At 37.6% G+C, this 20,000-nt stretch overlaps 1 protein-coding gene across 5 annotated transcripts in view; it reads left to right on the forward strand.

Annotated features, from left to right (window-relative positions):
• LOC135090158 (uncharacterized) overlaps window positions 1-20,000 on the forward strand; it is a 208,955-nt gene that overhangs the window by 90,631 nt on the left and 98,324 nt on the right. For all 5 annotated transcript variants that reach the window (XR_010261795.1, XR_010261794.1, XR_010261796.1 and 2 more), the window contains one exon: window positions 19,373-19,456. The gene's annotated coding sequence lies outside the window, so the exon portion shown is untranslated. The remainder of the gene's footprint in view (window positions 1-19,372; window positions 19,457-20,000) is intronic.

The raw sequence follows: 20,000 nt of genomic DNA on the forward strand, positions 1-20,000 counted from the left end.
GAGAGAGAGAGAGAGAGAGAGAGAGAGAGAGAGGGAGAGAGGGAGAAACGCATGGTGCTGTCAAGGAAAAGGAAAAGAAAATAGGAAAAAGTTTTGTTTCCTACGAGTTGAAATATTCCTGAAGGCGACCTACATCTGTTCCTCACCTCACCTGCCACTAATGAATACCGCTACACCTGTTTCCTCCTCCTCCTCCTCCTCCTCCTCCTCCTCCTCCTCCTCGTCCTCCTCCTCGTCCTCCTCCTCCTCGTCCTCGTCCTTCTTACCTATTTTTAGCTTCTTTCCCTTCTTCTTCTCATGCATCTTAGGAGACATAGTAAAGAAGGAAGAGGAGGAGGAGGAGGAGGAGGAGGAGGAGGAGATACAATACCAAACCATTGAAGAAAAGGAAAAAGGTGAGATAAAAAAGGAAGAGGAGTTGTAAGAAAGAGAGAAATCTTGACGCTGTACTGTTGAAAAAGAGAACAGGAGGAGGAGGAGGAGGAGGAGGAGGAGGAGGAGGTGTTTCACTCTCCTTGCATCGTTTGGCATTGAATGGAGAGTTCTGCTTTAGTTTCGAAGCTTCATGTTAGTTGTCTCAATGCCACCTCCTCCTCCTCCTCCTCCTCCTCCTCCTCCTCCTCCTCCTCCTCCTCCTCCTCCTCCTCCTCCTCCTCCTCCACCACCACCACCACCACCACCTCCTCCTCCTCCTCCTCCTCCTCCTCCTCCTCCATATTTCGTCCTTTCTCTTGTCTTCTACATTTTTTCCCTCTCTCTCTCTCTCTCTCTCTCTCTCTCTCTCTCTCTCTCTCTCTCTCTCTCTCTCTCTCTCTCTCTCTCTCTCTCTCCCTTGTCACATTTTTTTTGTTGTTTTATTTCTTTCGTTTCCTTGTTTTGGCTTGTGTTTATTGCTTTTGTGTCTGTCTGTCTGTCTGTCCATATCTCTCTCTCTCTCTCTCTCTCTCTCTCTCTCTCTCTCTCTCTCTCTCTCTCTCTCTCTCTCTCTCTCTCTCTCAGTCACTCCATCTGCAATATTTATGTTCTTTTACTTTCTCCTTTCTTTTATCGTGTTTATTCTGTTTCTCTTCGTACGTTATTTCTTGTCTCTTGTTTCCCCTTTTTATTCGTTTTTTTCTTTTCCTGTTCTTCTTTCTCTTCATTCTTCTGTCTTTTTTGTTTTTTTCTTTTGATTTTCCTTGTTTTTTTCTCTTCCTTGATTTGATTTTTGCCCTTTTTTGTCACTTTTTTACCTTATTATTATTATTATTATTATTATTATTATTATTATTATTATTATTATTGTTATCATCATCATCATCTAATCACTCCACCTTTCACCATTATTATCATTATCAACATCATCGTCATCAGAGAGAGAGAGAGAGAGAGAGAGAGAGAGAGAGAGAGAGAGAGAGAGAGAGAGAGAGAGAGAGATGAAACAGAAGCATGAAAGAAATATGTAAATTAGAGATAACAAGAAATATTGAGAGAGAGAGAGAGAGAGAGAGAGAGAGAGAGAGAGAGAGAGAGAGAGAGAGAGAGAGAGAGAGAGAGAGAGATTCCTTTTACACCTTTTTGATTCATTAATGAGACGGAAGATCATGTTGGCTTAATTAGCTGAGAGGAAAGATGAAACTAAGGAGGAAAGAGAGGAAGTGAGAGAGAGAGAGAGAGAGAGAGAGAGAGAGAGAGAGAGAGAGAGAGGGAGAGGGAGAGGGAGGGAGAGGTGTAAGAAAAGAAGAATGATGGATAGAGACAGGTGGCAAGAAAAAAAGAAAGGAAGGAAGGAAGGAAGGAAGGAAGGAAGGAAGGAAGGAAGGAGGGAAGGAAGCAGAGGGAAGGAGGTAAGAATGATAAATTGCGGTAAAGGAGATAAAGATAAACGCGTGGCAGATTGATCAAGTCTAGAGAGAGAGAGAGAGAGAGAGAGAGAGAGAGAGAGAGAGAGAGAGAGAGAGAGAGAGAGAGAGAGAGTAATATGAATAATGGAATAATAAATGAAGGTAAGAAGATTTAAGATGGATGTGAAGGATTAAGTCACACACAGACACACACACACACACACACACACACACACACACACACACACACACACACACACACACACGGCAGTTCGTTCATTATGCATTCCGAATGTACCTTTTAGTGAATGTTTAATAAATGTTTCGCGTGTAAGACTTTATGAGCAAAACCTGAATTTATTGTTGTGTTTACGTTAATTCTTTTTTTATTCTCTTTATTGAATTTGAGTTTTTTTTTGTTAATGATAGGTAATAAGTATTTTACATAAAGCCTTTTTAGCCCAAACTCGTATTTAATGTTGTGTATTAATTAGTTTCTTTTGACGCGTTTTTGTTCAATTTCAATTTTTAACGCAAATTGATCGTCAGAATTAGAGGTGTGTATTAATTATCTTTTTTTTTTTTCTTTCATATTTTCCTTCCGGTTTTTTTTTTTTTTTATTCTCAACTCAAAGCGACTGTTTGAATTTCGGAAACTGCGTCATAATCCATCGCTCTCTGTGTAAAAGTTTGGACGAATTTTTACCGTAAACCTTGAAAATCCTGCACTTGCACATTGTTCTAATTAAACCTTAACACGGAGGGTCAGGCAATAAACTATTTTTATCTTACCAAATTAATTCAAATGAAGTAAACAGGAAAAAAGAAGTGATACATTAACGCTTTTTTCTCTTGCTGATATAAAGGTTAGCATTCCTCGTTCCATTATTTTGCCTCGTTTTATTTGTGTACAGAGCCGCTTCCTCATTACTATCATATCATCACATTTTGTTCGCTCCACATCTCTCAATAAAAATACTCGGTTGTTCTCAGCTTTTCATAATGGTTCATTTCTAAACGTGCGGGCGTGTGATGTGGACGGCACTCGCCAGGCCGTGAAGGAAGTCATTAGAGGAGCCGAGGCTGGTTGTTATGGCTGCTGTGACAGTTTAAGAAGGATTGCGTACCATCAAAGGGGAAAAAACACCCATAAGAACTAGACTAGACATCTCCGTGGCCTTGAAAACGCTCGTAATGAAAGAGCACTTCCTTTATGAATATGGCCCAGTTTTATCTTTGGTTATATGGCGAAAAAAAAAGGGAAATATTATGTTAATTTGCACATATAGTTTTTCCTCAAGGCAAGAAATGTTTTGTTAAGGATACCGGTTTTTATTAATTGTCCTTTTGTATAATCTCAGAAGACTGTTTTTGTCTGTTTATCTAAAAAGAAAAATTATATATCAAGTTACTTAAAAGTTGCTCCCAGTACGACAGTTTCACATATTTTGACTTGTTTGTACGTATAGTTTGACAAAGCATTTTTTTTTCCACCAGTCACTCAAAAAATATATATGTACATGTAATTTTTTTTTCCCCGTTAGTTTAAAAATTTCCATCACGATTGTATTTGCTCACAATTTCCCTTAGTTTCCATCACTTTAGAAGACTTTTTCCCTTCCTGTATTAAAAAAAAAGTTTGACAAGGAAATAGAATATATATAGTCTCTTATTTCCCGTCAGTCTTAAAAAAAAAAAAAAATCCACAATCGTCAAATAGTTTCCCTTCGTTTCCATCACTTCAACAGATCTTCCCATATAAGAATAAAAAAAGAAAACCACACCCTTTTCACTCCCATCCCTTAAAAAAATTTCCAGTATCTTTTCATAATTTCCCTTTGTTTCCATCGCTTGGGAAGACTCCGGTGCGCTGCTCTCCATTACTGTCGCGGCGTAATGGCGTTCCAATAATGTTAGTGCAAAGCCGTCAATCACAGCAGTGTTAATGACGAGGTGAATGTGGTTATTGCCCCATTTTAGGGAGAGAGGCGGCCAGGGAACGAGTGTGTGCCTGGGGTCTGCTTGTCGTGGTGGTGGTGGTGGTGGTGACAATTGTGGTGTGAATGGTGGTGAGGGTGGTTGTGGTGGTGAATATTTTGGATTGTATTAGTTGGGTTGTGTGTGTGGTGGTTGGTGGAGGTTGTGGTAGTAGTGGTGGTGGTAGTTGTAGTAGTAGTAGTAGTAGGGGGATAGGAGGACAGATAAAAGATAAAAAAAACAAGAAAAGGAGAAAGAAAAAGAAAAAAACACCAGAATTCCCAATATAAAAAAGAAAACCCTGAATTCATCTCGACCAAAAAAAAAAAAAAGAAAAGATAAAAGAAAAAAATAATACAAAAGAGTAAAAATAAAACCATAACAACGGACCAGGACAAAAAAATATATATATACACAGAAAGACACACACACACACACACACACACACACACACACACACACACACACACACACACACACACACACACACACACACACACACACACACACACACACACAGTTAAAACCCTCCCCAAAAATCAACTATACTGAACAAAACTTAAGGAATAGCATTGACTATCTCACTAATTACCCTCCCAGTTGTTATGGCGCAGGTGACGCGGTGATGGCGGCAAAATTCATTAACAGGTGGGGGAGGGTGATGAAGTGTACACCTGGCTGGCTAGTACAGGTAATGTGGCAGGAGGTCAAAGAGAGAGAGAGAGAGAGAGAGAGAGAGAGAGAGAGAGAGAGAGAGAGAGAGAGAGAGAGAGAGAGAGAGAGAGAGAGAGAGAATGTGCGTGTGTGTACGAGTATGTGTATATTTTATCTTAATGTATATCTTTATGTTTACATGAATGGTTAGGATTACGTGTATGAATGAGAGATGTGCGTGTCTGCCTACCTGTGTGTGTGTGTGTGTGTGTGTGTGTGTGAAAAGAAAAGATGTACACCCTCTCTACGTCCTTGCAATTACCTAAACACACACACACACACACACACACACACACACACACACACACACACACACACACACACGGTACACCATTCATTAATTCACATTTGTCTCCTTTATGCATAAACACAACTTGTGGTGGTGCGCCTCATCTATTATTCATTTGTTCATTTCTCCTTCATTTATTATTCATTCCCTATCGTTCCTCATTCACTTTGGGCGGGTTTGTGTTGAGTTTGGGCTATTTTTGGTTGGGCTATTTTTGTTGGGCCATTTTTGTTGGGCTGTTTTTGTTGGGCTTCTCGCTCTGATGGTTCTTTTAATGTAATGCAATTGCAGTTGGAGTTTTTTTTTTTTTGCCTTATTGTTTTAAATGTTTTTTTTTTTATTCGTTTGTTGTATAATTATAACGTTTGTAACTCGTTTTTTTCTCTTCAGGTTATTTTTTTTTTATGGAAATATTAATCTTTTTGTTGTTGTTGTTGTTACTCTTCTCTTCTCTTCCTTTTCTCTTCGCTTCTCTTCTCCTTCTCTTTTCTCTTTTCCTTTCTCTTCTCTTTCCTTTCTCTTCTTTTCTTTTCCTTTTCTCTCCTCTTCTTCCTTTCTCCTCTCTTCCTTTTCTTCTTTTCTCCTCTCCTCTCCTCATTGTTTGTGGAAGAGAGAGAGAGAGAGAGAGAGAGAGAGAGAGAGAGAGAGAGAGAGAGAGAGAGAGAGAGAGAGAGAGAGAGAGAGCGTAAAGAGATTAATTTATATCCGGCTGAATAACAAAGGCTTTAGTTTCCTGTCTTTTTTTTCCCTCTTCTCTTTCTGGCAACACTGCAAGATTGTTTTCTCCCTCAGAGTGTTGGTCAAGGGCGAGATTGTAGACTATTCTCTCTCTCTCTCTCTCTCTCTCTCTCTCTCTCTCTCTCTCTCTCTCTCTCTCTCTCTCTCTCTCTCTCTCTCTCTCTCTCTCACACACACACACTTTATCGTCACTTCTGCTCACTTCCTCCTTTCCTCTCTCCATTTCTCTCACTTTCGTCTCCTTGCATTTCCTTCCTTCTCTCTCTCTCCTCTCTCTATCTTGCTCTATCTTTCCTTCCTCTTTCTCGCACCCTCGTTTCCTCCGTGCCTTTCTCACTCCCTTGCTCGCCCTTCCTCTCCCAATCAAGTTTCCTAGTGTATAACCTTATTTCTCTTTTGCTGCTTTTAATGTGTCCTTTCATTTTAATATTGTTCGTGATGTTGTCTTGATTGTATTAACTTGTGTGTGATGTTTTGTTAAATGTTTTATTTATTTGTTTATCTTTTGTTTCTCTCAGTGTGATTTTCGTGGTCTTTCTTGCCTTTTTTTTTGTTTTCGTTTCGTTTGTTTGTGTTTCGTAATGCTTTTCTTATTTTTTTTATTCTACTATTCGTTTCACTGTTTTAACGTCTATTGTTGACTATAAAATGTTATCATCTTTTTATTTTTATCTGTTCACCTTCGTATGACTTTCTTGTTTTTTTTCGTATAAGTATGTTTATTGTGTATGTCATTGTTCTTCTGTCTAGCTGTTCTATTCTTCCTTTTCTTTTCTTTCTATTTTTTTCCGGTTATGTGCTGTTTTCCTATCTCGTATTTTTTATCTGCTCATGTTCCTATCATTTCCTTCGTTTCATTTGTCTGTGTTAAGCATGTCTGGCTGTCTGTTGTTCGGTCTAGCTCTTCTAATCTGTCTTTTCTTTTCTTTCTGGTTATCTGTTTCTTTTTCTTCATCTTTTCTTCATGTATCGTACTTTTATCTGCCCATCTTCATATCAATTTATTCGTTTCATCTGTCTGTGTTGTGCGCGTCTGGCTGTCTCTTGTTCGGTCTAGCTGTCTTTCACTACATCACTTTAGTTTCCGAGGGATCTTTCTGAATGTTAAGTTTTGTCCGCTTTTCTTCACTTCTTTCCCTGCACGCATGCCTCTCTTCATTGGCATCAGTGGCAGAATTCCTAACGTGGCGAGGAGGCGAGCAAGGACACAGAGATTGGGATAAGATAAGGTAAATTTGCCTGCTCCTCCCCACCCCTAGTTCAAAAAAAGAAAAAGTAATTATAGAAAGTTTCTCCTATAAAAAAATAAAGTTTCTCGATGTGTAATTGTTTTTTTTTTTTTAATGGTTTATATACACACCTGTCTTTATGAAGTCTGCTTGTCTGTCGTCTGCTTCTGTCTACCAATCTTTCTGATAGTCTGTCAACCTCTACCTGTCTACACAATCATCTCGTTTGTCCACCAGTCTTCCATTACTCCATCAACCCTTCCCTCTATGTACACAACCATCACCAACTACCATTCTCACTACCCACTTATCAATATATCTCACCATACTCATCACTTTCATCTCTTCCTTGCCTTTTATCACCCAGTCAATCTCGTTATCTATCATCCAGCCTATCACCAACGTATCTATCTCAATGCACTCCCATCATTTCATCTATCTTCCTCCTGCCTTTCATTACTGTCAACCTCTTTTACCTATCTCCCAGTCTGTCACCACCCACTTACTAACCTATCTAGCTACACACACACCATTCTTGTCTCAATCTGTATCTACCTTGCTATTCATTGCAGTCAACCTCTTTATCTATCTCTCCACTCACCAACTTAAGTACCTCGCTGCACACACACATCACTCTGGTCTATCAAGTCCTTTGCTCCCTCCGCTGCGTCTGGGCTCTTTCATATCACCGGAGGCACCGTCGTCATATTCCCGTGTTTACCTTCTTTGAGAGAGAGCGAGTTCTCATTCCCGCGACTGCCCCGAGTGGCGGAAGTCAAGACGAGAGGGACGCAAAGATCGCAGGAACACACGAGTTTGCAGAGAAAGAAAGGGAGTTTTGACGAAAGGGGAAGGAAGTTGCAGGGATAGACAAGGGAGGTACTGAGAAGGACAGTTACTGAAGGATCGTCCGGGAAAAGGAATAATGCTGGACGGAATACGAAGGAAGTTGGAATGAGAGAGAGAGAGAGAGAGAGAGAGAGAGAGAGAGAGAGAGAGAGAGAGAGAGAGAGAGAGAGAGAGAGAGAGAGAGAGAGAGAGAGAGAGAGAGAGAGAGAAGGGATGAAATTGGAGTGGAAAGTAAAGGAGTTTGTTGGAAAATTGGAGGGACATGAAGGGAGGTTGGAGGGGAAAAAGAAGTTGGGTGGAAAAGAAGGGAAGCTGGAATAAGAGAGAAAGAAAACGAGGTTGGATAAATAAACAATGGAGGTTGGAAGGAAAATGTAAGTTAAGATGAAATGGAGGACTTTGATGGAAAAAGAAAAAAAAAGTTCGAAGGAAAAAGAAGCAAACCAGGAATGAGAAAAGTGAGTTTGGAGGAATAAAGGAAGGAAGTTGGAGGAAAAAAAGAAAAGAAATGATGTTTGAATGCATATGAAGGAGTTTAGAGGAAAAAAGGGAATAAATTGGAAGGAATTCAAGGGAGTTTGCGGTGAAAATGTTGGAAAGATAAGGAGGGTAGAGGGAAAAAAATAAAAGAGGAAGGGAAAACTAAGATTAGAGGAAAAAGAAAGGAGGTTATGAGGGAAAGTTAAGGAAAACCAAAGGAAAAAAGTCAATTAACAAAAAAAAAGGAAAATTGGGTTATAGAAAAAAAGATAATGAAAAAAATGAAGGAAGGATGTAATATATATAAAGAAAAGAGGCATGGAAAATAAATAAGAGAGGAAAAGAAAGAAAAATAAAAATAAAATTAGTCATGGTCTATTATTTTTTACAATTAAGAAAGAAATCATAAAAGGAGGAGGAGGAGGAGGAGGAGGAGGAGGAGGAGGAGGAGGAAACAAGAGATATTTTAAACTTAACCATCTGTCTTGCTGTACACCTGAGAGAGAGAGAGAGAGAGAGAGAGAGAGAGAGAGAGAGAGAGAGAGAGAGAGAGAGAGAGAGAGAGAGAGAGAGAGACGTAAAAAAAATGACATTAATTAATAACATAGGTGAAAGCCAACATATTCGTCTAGCGTAATTTGTATAACCTTCCCCTAATGACTCGCAGTAAATATAGAGAGAGGCGGAGATAATTAAAAACTTGCGCCAAAAAAATGGATATTGCTATGCGAAATAATTAGAGTTTTGTTAATAATTAAATTCGTGACAAGGTAATTAGGTAGGTAGCAGAGAGAGAGAGAGAGAGAGAGAGAGAGAGAGAGAGAGAGAGAGAGAGAGAGAGAGAGAGAGAGAGAGAGAGAGAGAGAGAGAGAGAGAGAGTTTGTATTATTCTCTATTTATACTTTTCATCAGTTTTCATGTGTCGTATTTCTCATTCATTTCATATCCATCTTTTCCATACACAATTTCTCTCTCTCTCTCTCTCTCTCTCTCTCTCTCTCTCTCTCTCTCTCTCTCTCTCTCTCTCTCTCTCTCTCTCTCTCTCTCTCTCTCTCTCTTTCAGGTGCACAGCAATTCAGGTGATCAGTTTAAAATATCACCTGTTTTTGCTTTCTTCCTCCTTTACCCCTTTCTCCTCCTCCTCCTCCTCCTCCTCCTCCTCCTCCTCCTCCTCCTCCTCCTGCTCCTCCTCCTCCTCCTCCTCCTCCTCCTTTTCCTCTCCCTTACAACATGTTAGAGATTTAGGGATCGGTTTGGCTTGGAATATATTAGAGAGAGAGAGAGAGAGAGAGAGAGAGAGAGAGAGAGAGAGAGAGAGAGAGAGAGAGAGAGAGAGAGAGAGAGAGAGAGAGAGAATTGCTGTAAGGTTGAAATTCTCATGTTATTTAAGATCAAGGAAAAGCAAGGAAGAGGAGGAGGAACGAGGGAAACAGGAGGAAAAGTAAGGAAAGGGAGATGAGGAAAGGGAAAAGTGAAGGAAAAGAGGAGGGAAATTAGATAGGCTGATAAAGAAGAAACGGAAGGAAGAAAATGAGGAATATGAATAGAGATAGAAAGGAAGAAAGAAAAGTGAAGGAGAGCGAAATAAAATAAACAGGAAGAAGGAAATGAAGAAGATGGATATGAATGGAAAAGAGGAAGGGAAAGAAAAGAATAGACAAGGTGAGGAAGAAAAGGAAAACGAGAAGGAAAATAAAAAAAGGGAGATGACAGCAATAAAAGGAAATGAAGGAAGGAAGGAAGGAGGAAAGAATGAAAAATGAAAAACGTAACATTTGAGATATACCCGAATGAGAGAAGAAAGGAAGGAAGGAGGCAAAGAAGAAATTAGAGAAGAGGAATAGAGGAAAAGAGATGAAAAGAAAGAAGTAAGAACAAAGGGGATCAGTGGAGGAATGACAAGGAAAATAAGTTAGGAAAGAGAGGAGGAAAGAGATGGAAGAAAAGAAGAAGAAGAAGAAGAAGAAGCGAAGAGGTAATAGAATCAATAATGGATGACAAGAGAGGTAACATAAGAAAGGAAGGAAAGGAGAAAAGAGATAAAAGGATAACGTAGAAGAGGAGGAGGAAGAAGAAGAAGAAGAAGAAAAAGAAGAAAAAAAGAAGAAGAAGAAGAAGAAGAAGAGTTATAAAAGAAAGAGAAAGAGAATAATGAAGAGAGAAAAGGGAAATAAAAGGAGACAAAAAAGAAAACAACAACAACAACAACAACAAAAACAACAACAAAAACAAAAACAACAACAACAACAGTAGCAGCAACATTGAAAAGTAGAAAAAGAACAAGATATAAAAAGAGGAGATAAAGTAAGAAAAAAGAAAGGAAAGGAAAGGTGATATTCAAGAAGGAAGAATACAGAGAGAGAGAGAGAGAGAGAGAGAGAGAGAGAGAGAGAGAGAGAGAGAGAGAGAGAGAGAGAGAGAGAGAGAGGGAGAGGATCAGTAGAAGGCTTCATCAACCATAGAGGATTAAACGGCAGGTAGCGGCGTCTCTCCATCACTCAAGGTAGTGCTGGCCTGTGTTTTCATTTCCCGGGACAAGGCGAGGCGGGGCGGAGGAGCGCGCCACACTAACACTGGCCGACTTACCTGTACACTAATGAAAATAAAAGAGGAAGTAAGAAGGAAAAATGGAGGTACTGTGATAGAGGAAGGACAATTAAAACAGAAAGAAAGAAGAAGAAGTAAAGAGGTACTGTCGTGAATAGAAGGGTAAGGAAAGTGAAAATAAAAAGAGATTGAAGAATGGGGAAAAAAAGGAGAGGGGAAATAAACTGATAAAGTATGGAAGTAATAGGATCAGTAGAAGGATAAGGGAAATGGAAATGAAACCAAGCGAGAAGAGATGCAATTGCTGCTTGAGAGAATATATTTACTTCACACTTGTATCTTTTTTTCTGTTTTGCCTATTTTTGGGAGAAGCAACCGTGGAATCTCTCTCTCTCTCTCTCTCTCTCTCTCTCTCTCTCTCTCTCTCTCTCTCTCTCTCTCTCTCTCTCTCTCTCTCTCTCTCTCTCTCTCTCATGCCTTTTGCCTGCGTCCTTCACACGTAAGACTATAATGAGGTCGTTAGCAAGGGCGTGTCTAGTTACTGAGAAGACCAGAAGTTGAGTCGAGTGTGTGAGAAGATATGAGGCAAGTCTCGTTATCACACATTCCAATATTTACTGCAGACATGATTTTCTCAGCCATAATACCCAATGTCACTGAAGTCTGCTATTGCTCTTATTGTCACTTATTACTGTTATTGTCAGTCTGCTGTTATTGTTAGTCTGCTATTTCTATTATTGTCACTGCTGTTGCTATTATCCTCAGTCTAGTCGCTATTACACAGTCAATATTTTACAACAGACACGATTTCCTCTGCAGTAACACCCAATACCAGTTAAGTCAGTCTGTGTTTTTAATTTTACTTCCAGCGTATTTGTTTAATTTTGCTATAAACATCTAATTACTCACGGCAATGATAATAAGGTTAACACGGTGATTAGAGGCAACGAGGCAACCGCTCGTTAGTTTGTCGTGCAAGTATATAAAACTGAGAGAAAATATGTGCACTTGTCAATACGGTGCATCAGTTTAGCTTAATGAGAACGGCAATCGAAGCTATGTCAATTTACCCTTACACGTGTATGGACAGCGATATGAACACATTATGATAACATTCCCGCGCTCATTGGGGACGGATTAACTTGTATAACGATAAAAGTGGGCCAGTAAAGGGACGCTGCAATAAGTCAGTGGTACGCAGGGCAGTAAAGAGATGCCGGTGTGGGTGGAGGCGCCTGATGAGTGTGACGGCAGCAGTGTGGAATGCTGCGTGGCGTGAAGGCTGGTGTGTGTGAATGAGACTCTTGTGTGCCAGAGGGGGTTAGCAATAGCGCCTCATCTGTTCGCCTGGAAGGTAATGTGACGCCTGGTGTAGTAATAATAATAATAATAATAATAATAGAACTAGTGATAATAATAGTAGTAGTAGTAATGATAATAATAATAATAATAATAATAATAATAATAATAATAATAATAATAATAATAATAATGATAATAATGCTTATAGTAACAGCCACAATAATGATGCTACGACTGCTACTACTACTACTACTACTACTACTACTACTTTTACTACTACTACTTTTACTACTACTACTTTTACTACTACTACTACTACTACTACTACTACTACTACTACTACTACTACTACTATCCTTTTTCATTCTCCACGAAGACAGACAGGGCAGTGTGTCCGTACAAATAATCCTATAAATAAAAAAATCTTATAAAACAACTGAAATTATAACTAACTCCTTCACCGCCTTGCAATTTTTCCCATAATCCCCAGCAACCTTTTCCATTCATTCATTTATTTATTATATTTTTTTGCACTGCCGCCTTTTAAATAGTTGTGTGTTCCGGATAAGACAAAATTAATCTATATTTTTCTTTGTACTTCTGGATTATTTTTTTCGTATAATGCTGGGAATGTATAAAAAAAAATAAATAAATAAATACATGATTATAGGATTGGAAGGCTTAATATTAATAGAAAGGCATTCACGTGGATAGGTAGATGAATGGGTGGTGGCGGTGGTGGTGGTGGTGGTGATTATAATGATGGTGGTAGTAATCATAGTGAGTGATGGTGATGAATAGTGATAGGTGGTGGTGGTGGTGGTGGTGGTGGTGGTGGTGGTGGTGGTGGTGATAATGGTGATGATGTTGATGAATAGGAAGAAGACACGATAATAAAAGCGGCAAGAACCGGATTTGACAAGTGTTTTCGTTTTTACTTTATGGTTTATGTTAACAAGTGCTCCGAAAAGGTAATTATGTCACTTAATTGTTGAAAAACGTCAAATTTCATTGTTATTTTTCTTTTACCTATTTTTTTCTTTTTGTGTGTATTTAACTATTTTTCCCTAATCCTTTACGCTTATTAAAAAAATCTTTGACATTGTTATTGTTGTTGTTGTTGTTGTTGTTGTTGTTGCTGTCGTTGCTGCTATTGTTTATTTATTTATCTATATATTTAACTCCTGTGGACAAAAGAAGCAGAACGAGGACAAAGCAATTTAAGAAAAAAAAAAGATTTTCTCTTCCCCTTCTAAAACAAATAAACAAATAAACAAATAAAATAAAATAAAAGTCAAGTAAAGACTGAGCATCAAATATAAATGTTAAGTGCGGGTATTAGGTGTCAAGGTGAGGTGGAAGTGACACCTGCCTGGAGTTGGACAGGTGAACGTGCCTCCAAGGTGACACCCGAGGGAAGGTGAGGAGGGCGAGAAAGAATGTAGGCAAAGAATGCAAGTAAAATTTTTGGTGACGAGGAATCTTGTAAACGTCATCGCTTGTCAGTCAGTTTTGTATCTCCATCTTGTTTTTTTTTTTTTTTCTGATGGGTTTATTGTTTTTTTTTATTTACTTTTCTCTTCATGTGTGTGTGTGTGTGTGTGTGTGTGTGCGTGTGTGTGTGTAGCTGGATCTAGCTTGTTTTGCCACTTTGTGTGTGTGTGTGTTTCTATGTATGTTTTGCTTTATTTTGTCTTATTGTGTTGCTCGACTCTCAGTGATAACAACAACAACACCAACAACAACAACAACAACCACCACCGCCGCCACCGTCATCACCACCGTCACCACCACCACCAACAACAACAACAACAACGACAACAACACCCTCAGGTATCTATGTCACCTTTGCCCTACAACACAGAGAGAGAGAGAAGAGAGAGAGAAAAAAAGAGTGAAAGGGAGACAAAAATAACAGATAAAAAAAAAGGAAAGCACAACAAAATAAAACAACATACAGGAAAAAAAAAAGACGCAACAAAAGAAAGAAGAGGAATATGAAAATAGAGAACAGTGCTGTGGGGGAGCACGGATAAAGTCAGAGGTGTGTGGTGAGGTCAGATTAGGTCATTTGTGGTCAGGTAAGGTCAGATTAAGTGAAGGGTCGTATTCTCGCGTTGTGTTGTGATGTAATTTTGTAAACTCTTGATCTTACTAATTTTTTTTTCTTGAATGTTGTATTTCATTATGTTAGGTTATGTTAGGTTAGGTTAAGTTAAGTCTCGTTGTGTTGTGTTGTGTTGTGTTGTGTTGTGTTTCATTGTGTTTTAATCTTGCAAACTCTCGATCCTACCAACAATTTTTCTTTTTTTCTTTTTCTTCCTGGAACACTATTTCATTTAGTTTAAGTTAGGTCAGGTCAGCTTAGGTTAATCGACGCGTTGTGTTGTGATGTGTTGCTTTGTGTTTTAATCTTGGAAACTCTCAATCTTTTTTTTTTTTTTTTTGTCTTGTCTCATGAACACTATTTCATTTTTGGGCATTTTTTTTATGCACGGTGCGCTTCCTTCTTTTTTCTTTTTCTTTTTTTTTTCATTGTTTTCTTTCGTGGATTTAGTTATCACACATGTAGGTTATAATTATTTAGCATACTTATATTTTCACTTGTTTTGTATTTATCTATGTTATCTTATTTTTATTTTTATTTTTGTTTTTATTTTCATTTTTCTCTATCCTTGATCCATTTGATTATCATTCATTTTTTTTTCTCTTCACACTGTGTTTTGTCCGGTTGTCATCTGTTATTTTCCTGTTTATTTTTATTCGGTGTTTTGTTTGAGTTTTCATGACAATGCATGGATGTGTTCTGGTTTGCTTTTCTTTCCCGCATTCCCGTGTTTCATCTGGTTACTACATTTATTTATACTTGCTTATCTACTTTATTTTTCTACATATTTGCTATTTTTCTACATATTTGCTTATTCATTCATCTATTTACTTTGTGTATTTACCTAATTATTGATTTACTTTTACTCGTTTGGTTTATTTCTTGACTTATTTTTGTGGACTCATTCTCATTTTCATTGTTTTACGTACCTTTATAAACACTAGATACACGTAAGTCAGTCTTTTCTTATTTTATTTCTATTTTTATTTTCTCTCACGAATGGGAAAAACATCACGGTTAATTGATTTCTTTTTATCCTGAACTTATTCTCATTCTCATATATCTGTCTTACGTATCTTTATAAACTCAAGGGTAAGCGCCAGTCAGTTTAATATTTTTTTCTCTATTTCCTATCCTTTTTCTCTCTCAGGAGTGGGAAAAGTATTATTCTTATTCTTAAATATTTGTTTTACGTATCTTTATAAACTCAAAGTACACACCAGTCAGTCTTTTTCATGTTTTCCTTTTACATTCTCTTTCCTTTTTCTGTGTCATGAGTGGGAGGAGTGTCACGCTGGGTACTTTCGTGGTTGAAGGGACGCGACAAATTGTCCATTTTTCGCTTCTATCGTTTGTCTTTCTCTTTTAGGAGTGTTGCTGCTTCACTTCTTGGGTTTCATATCCCGAGGCGGTGAAGTTTTGTCAGGCAGAGAGAGAGAGAGAGAGAGAGAGAGAGAGAGAGAGAGAGAGAGAGAGAGAGAGAGAGAGAGAGAGAGAGAGAGAGAGAGAGAGAGAGAGAGAGACTTTTTTTCGTAGGATTTTTGTTTCGCTGCTAAGGTCTCAAGTCAGGAGTCTGGTCAGTTGTGAAAGAGGAGGGACAAAATCACCACTTCCTTGTTTTTTTGCTTCCCATTTACTAAACTTTACTTTTCTTTTGTTTTTTCTTTTGTTGTTATTTTCTTTTTATTTTCATTCCTTTTTGAGTTATCGTGTAGCATTCTCCGGTCTCAGGTCTCATGCAACACTCGTCAGAAAAAAATATATATACATTTCCTCACTGTTTTAATTCACAAGGTAGTGTCTTTTTATGGCTCCTTCTTTTTTTTCCCTAGTAGCGTTTATCTATTCATTTATTTATTATTATTTTTATATATATAATTTCCGAGTAACACTTTCATGGTTTCCAGTCTCTTGGGAACATCGTCGGAAATGAGAAGAATCCATTTCATCACTGTTTTAATTCCCAACTTTACTGTTTCTCTTTTTTTTACATCTATTTTTCCCTAGTGGCGTGTATCTATCTATTTATTTATTTTTTCATTTATGAGTTTCCGGCTACCACTTTCACGGTTTCAGGTCTCTGGGTAGCTCTTAGGGAAAAAAAAACACTATTTCATCTGTTTTAATTCAGCTTTATGATATATTTTTTTTTTCCCTGCCAGCGTTTATTTGTATTTCCTCTCAATCCCCTTTTCTTCAGAGTTTTTGTGTACCATTTTTACATCTTAGGTCTCCAGTCTGTTCGTATAAACAGAAATAAGAAAATAAAAATAAATTTAATTTCATCATTGTTTTTAATTCTCAAGGTCCTGTCTTATTTCATTACATATTTCATAATATAGTAGCGTTTATTTTCTATTTTCTTTCCTCTCTTTTTTTCTTTCCTCTTATTCTTTTTTCTCTCATCTCTTTTCTCCATCCTCTTATTTCCTAGTTTCCTTCCTCCCTTTTCTTTTTCATTTATATTTTTTCTCTTTCAAGTGTAGGCAACAATCGTTATCAGAAACAAGAAAAAAGTTAATTATGGCTTCTCTTTTCCTTAGTAGTGTCCTTTCCCTTGCTTTTAGAGTTTTCACTTACCATTTTCACGGTGTCAGGCTTCTAAGCAACACTCATCGAAAAAAAGTAAGAAAAAATAAGAATAATTTTACCATTGTTTTGATTTGTAAGGTATTGAGTGTTTTTATTATGGTCTCTTCTCGGTTTCCTCCTTGTTTTCCCGTTTTCTGAGTCTCGGTATAAGTTCTAAGACTTGAAATTGATGGAAGGCATGTGTACGAAGAGAGAAAAACCTGATTACGTATTGTTTTGATTCCCAAGCCACTATTTGTCCTGCAGTGTTGTATTTTCTTTGTTTCCCCCGTTTTTTGTGTTTTCTGCGGTTTGTTTATATTGTTTCCCGTGCGCCTGGTGTGGTTCGTCAGGAATGTAAAGGATGAGAGAAAGGAAAAAGTGCTGTATCAGAAATATAAAGAAAGAAAGAAAAAAATGATATCAAAAAGGTAATGAAAGAAAGCAATTATATATGAGAAATGTAAAAGAAAGAAAAGAAAAAATAAGGAAAGGGAGAAAGAAACTATGAGAAATGTAAAGAAAGAAAGAAAGAGAGAGAAAGAAAAAAATGCTGTATCAGAAATGCAAAGAAAGAAAGAAAGAAAGACAGAGAAAAAATAACATATCGGAAATGCAAAAGAAAGAAAAAAAAGCTATCAAAAAGCTTAAAGCAAGAAAGAAAGAAAGAGAAAATGTAAAAGAAAGAGAAAAAAAAAAACTATCAAAAAAGCGTAAAGCAAGTAAGAAAGAAAGAAAAATACTCTTGTCAGAAACACAAAGAAAGAAAGAAAGGGAATCTAGTCTATTATCAGTTTGAATTCCACCCCTCCCAAGCACGACCTTACACGGATTAATCTTACGTGGCTCAGGGAATACTTGCGCTCAGCTGCGTTTTTTTCTTATTTTCCTTTTTTTTTTAGGTGCTTTTCTTTCCCTTATTTTTGTAAACTGATTCATAGTGCTCAGTTTGACGTTCGAAGCTTCAAAGTGACGAATTGGTGGGCTAGTTTGGATTTAGTTCGCCAGTTGGTTATGTAATTAATTTATTTTTAGTGCAAGCGGGGTTCTGACCAAGGGGGAAAGAATCAAAACAAAAGAAAATGGGATAAAAGTCCTGCCTAAGGTGCCAGTTGCCTCCGACACCCCCCCCCAAAAAAAAGTAGAAGAGAATATCCAAAATTTATGAATGGAGGTGTCTCAAACTTTCCTCTTCAAAAAGTCATAGGCAGGAGGAAATACAGAAACAGTTGAAATAAAACAGCTTGGATTTGTGTTGTTTTCCTCTCTTTATATAATTCTCTCTCTCTCTCTCTCTCTCTCTCTCTCTCTCTCTCTCTCTCTCTCTCTCTCTCTCTCTCTCTCTCTCTCTCTCTCTCTCTCTCTCTCTCTCTCTCTCTCTCACTGCAAACTGAAAGAAAAGAAGGAAATACTGACGTGAGTGTTTCGAGTCAGTAAGATGAGGTATTGCTAGACGTGCAGGCGATAAAACGAGATTCATATTTCAAAGCTTGTGTGTGTGTGTGTGTGTGTGTGTGTGTGTGTGTGTGTGTGTGTGTGTGTGTAGTTCTTAGGGTTATAAATGTAGGTGGCCATTTCAGAGATATGTGAAATGAATCATAAAAATGTTACGTTGTTAAAGCTGAAAGGAGACCAGGTGTGTGTGTGTATGTGTGTGTAGGCGGCGACTGAAAGCATTGTGGAATAGTGCATTTCTCTCTCTCTCTCTCTCTCTCTCTCTCTCTCTCTCTCTCTCTCTCTCTCTCTCTCTCTCTCTCTCTCTCTCTCTAGTGGTAGTAGTAGCAGCAGTAGTAGTAGTAGTTGTAGTAGTAGTAATAGTGTTAGTAATAATAATAGTAGTAGCAATAGTAGTTCGAAGTATAATTGTCGCTCTTATTATTGTCTAAGTCATTAGCTGATTAAAGACAAACACACTGAAGAAAGGGAGAAACAAATAAAGGAAACAAACAGTCCACCCACTTGGTTAAATGTGCTCCGCTGCTCCAGATAAGAGAGAGAGAGAGAGAGAGAGAGAGAGAGAGAGAGAGAGAGAGAGAGAGAGAGAGAGAGAGAGAGAGAGAGAGAGAGAGAGTATTACAGGTAAATAAAAGATGAACCATTGCCTCATAAACTCACCAGAAAGACACGAATAACAAATAAATAAATAGAAATAATAAAAGTAAAATAAATCGAATAAAAAATCGTTATCACTTTTTTTTTTTTTTTATTACTGATCGCTTCCCTCACCGTCATTCATTTGTTTCATTCATTTCATTACGGTCTTCACTCAAAACACTCAAAACAATTAAAATGTATTGTTATCTTCGTCTTTTTTATGTATTTGGCAGGTTTTTTTTTCTGTTGTTTTGTTTCCGATGCTTTCATGTTTAATTACCTTTCTTTCTTTTCCCTTTTCCCTTTTTTTCTGACTTTTTCTTGTATTTTTGCTTTTTTTTCTTACTTTTATCTACATTTTTCTTGTCACCTGTTGTATTTTTCATCCAGGTTTTTATTTCATTTTTTTTTACTTTTTTTATATTTATTTATTTATCTATTTATCTATTTATTTATTTTTTTTTTTTTTTGCTTGGAATAACCTCCCTTGCATGCCCTTAATGTTTCCATCACTTATCCCCTTGACAGCTTTCCCTTTTATAATTATTCGTGTTTTATCATAATTAAAAATCACTTACTTTATTGCAAACTATTAATCCTACACTTTAATTTTATGTTGTGATGTGCAATTACTGAATATCATTTTCCACAGATGTATAAAACGAAGGAGAGGAGGAGAAAGAAGAAGAAGAAGTTGAAGAAGAAGAAGAAGAAGAAGAGAAGGCTGAGGAAGTGAGTAAGTACCCTTTATTGACACTTTCCTTGGCTCTGATTGGTAGATGGAACTGGCATTAAGACACATGATTGGCTCAGCTGGTAATAGTGAGGTAGGAGGCAGGAGGAGAAGGAGGAGAAGGAGCAGGAAGAAGAGGAAGACGTAGAGGAGAAGAAGGAACAGGAGGAGGAGGACGAAAAGGAGGAGGAAGAGGAGGATTAGAAGAAGAGGGAAGAGGAGAAGTAAAAGCAGAACAGAAAAAAACTCAAGAACACAAAGAATGAACAACAACTCAAGAACAAGAAGGAAAAAACAATAACTCAAGAACACAAAGGAAGAACAACAACAACAACAACAACCCGAGAACACAAAGGAAAAAAAACAAAACTCGAGAACACACTGGAAAAAAAGAACACAAAGGAAGAACAATAACTCGAGCACGACAAAGAAAAAAAAAGGAAGAGAAGGAAAAAAAAAGAACAGAAAAAGAACAACAACAAACACCACCACCACCACCACCTTTACCTTCATAACGCCCCTTGTGTTTGGGAGTCATTGGGGGTGC

Source organism: Scylla paramamosain, chromosome 34, assembly GCF_035594125.1.
Source record: "Scylla paramamosain isolate STU-SP2022 chromosome 34, ASM3559412v1, whole genome shotgun sequence".
NCBI classification, from domain to species: domain Eukaryota; kingdom Metazoa; phylum Arthropoda; class Malacostraca; order Decapoda; family Portunidae; genus Scylla; species Scylla paramamosain.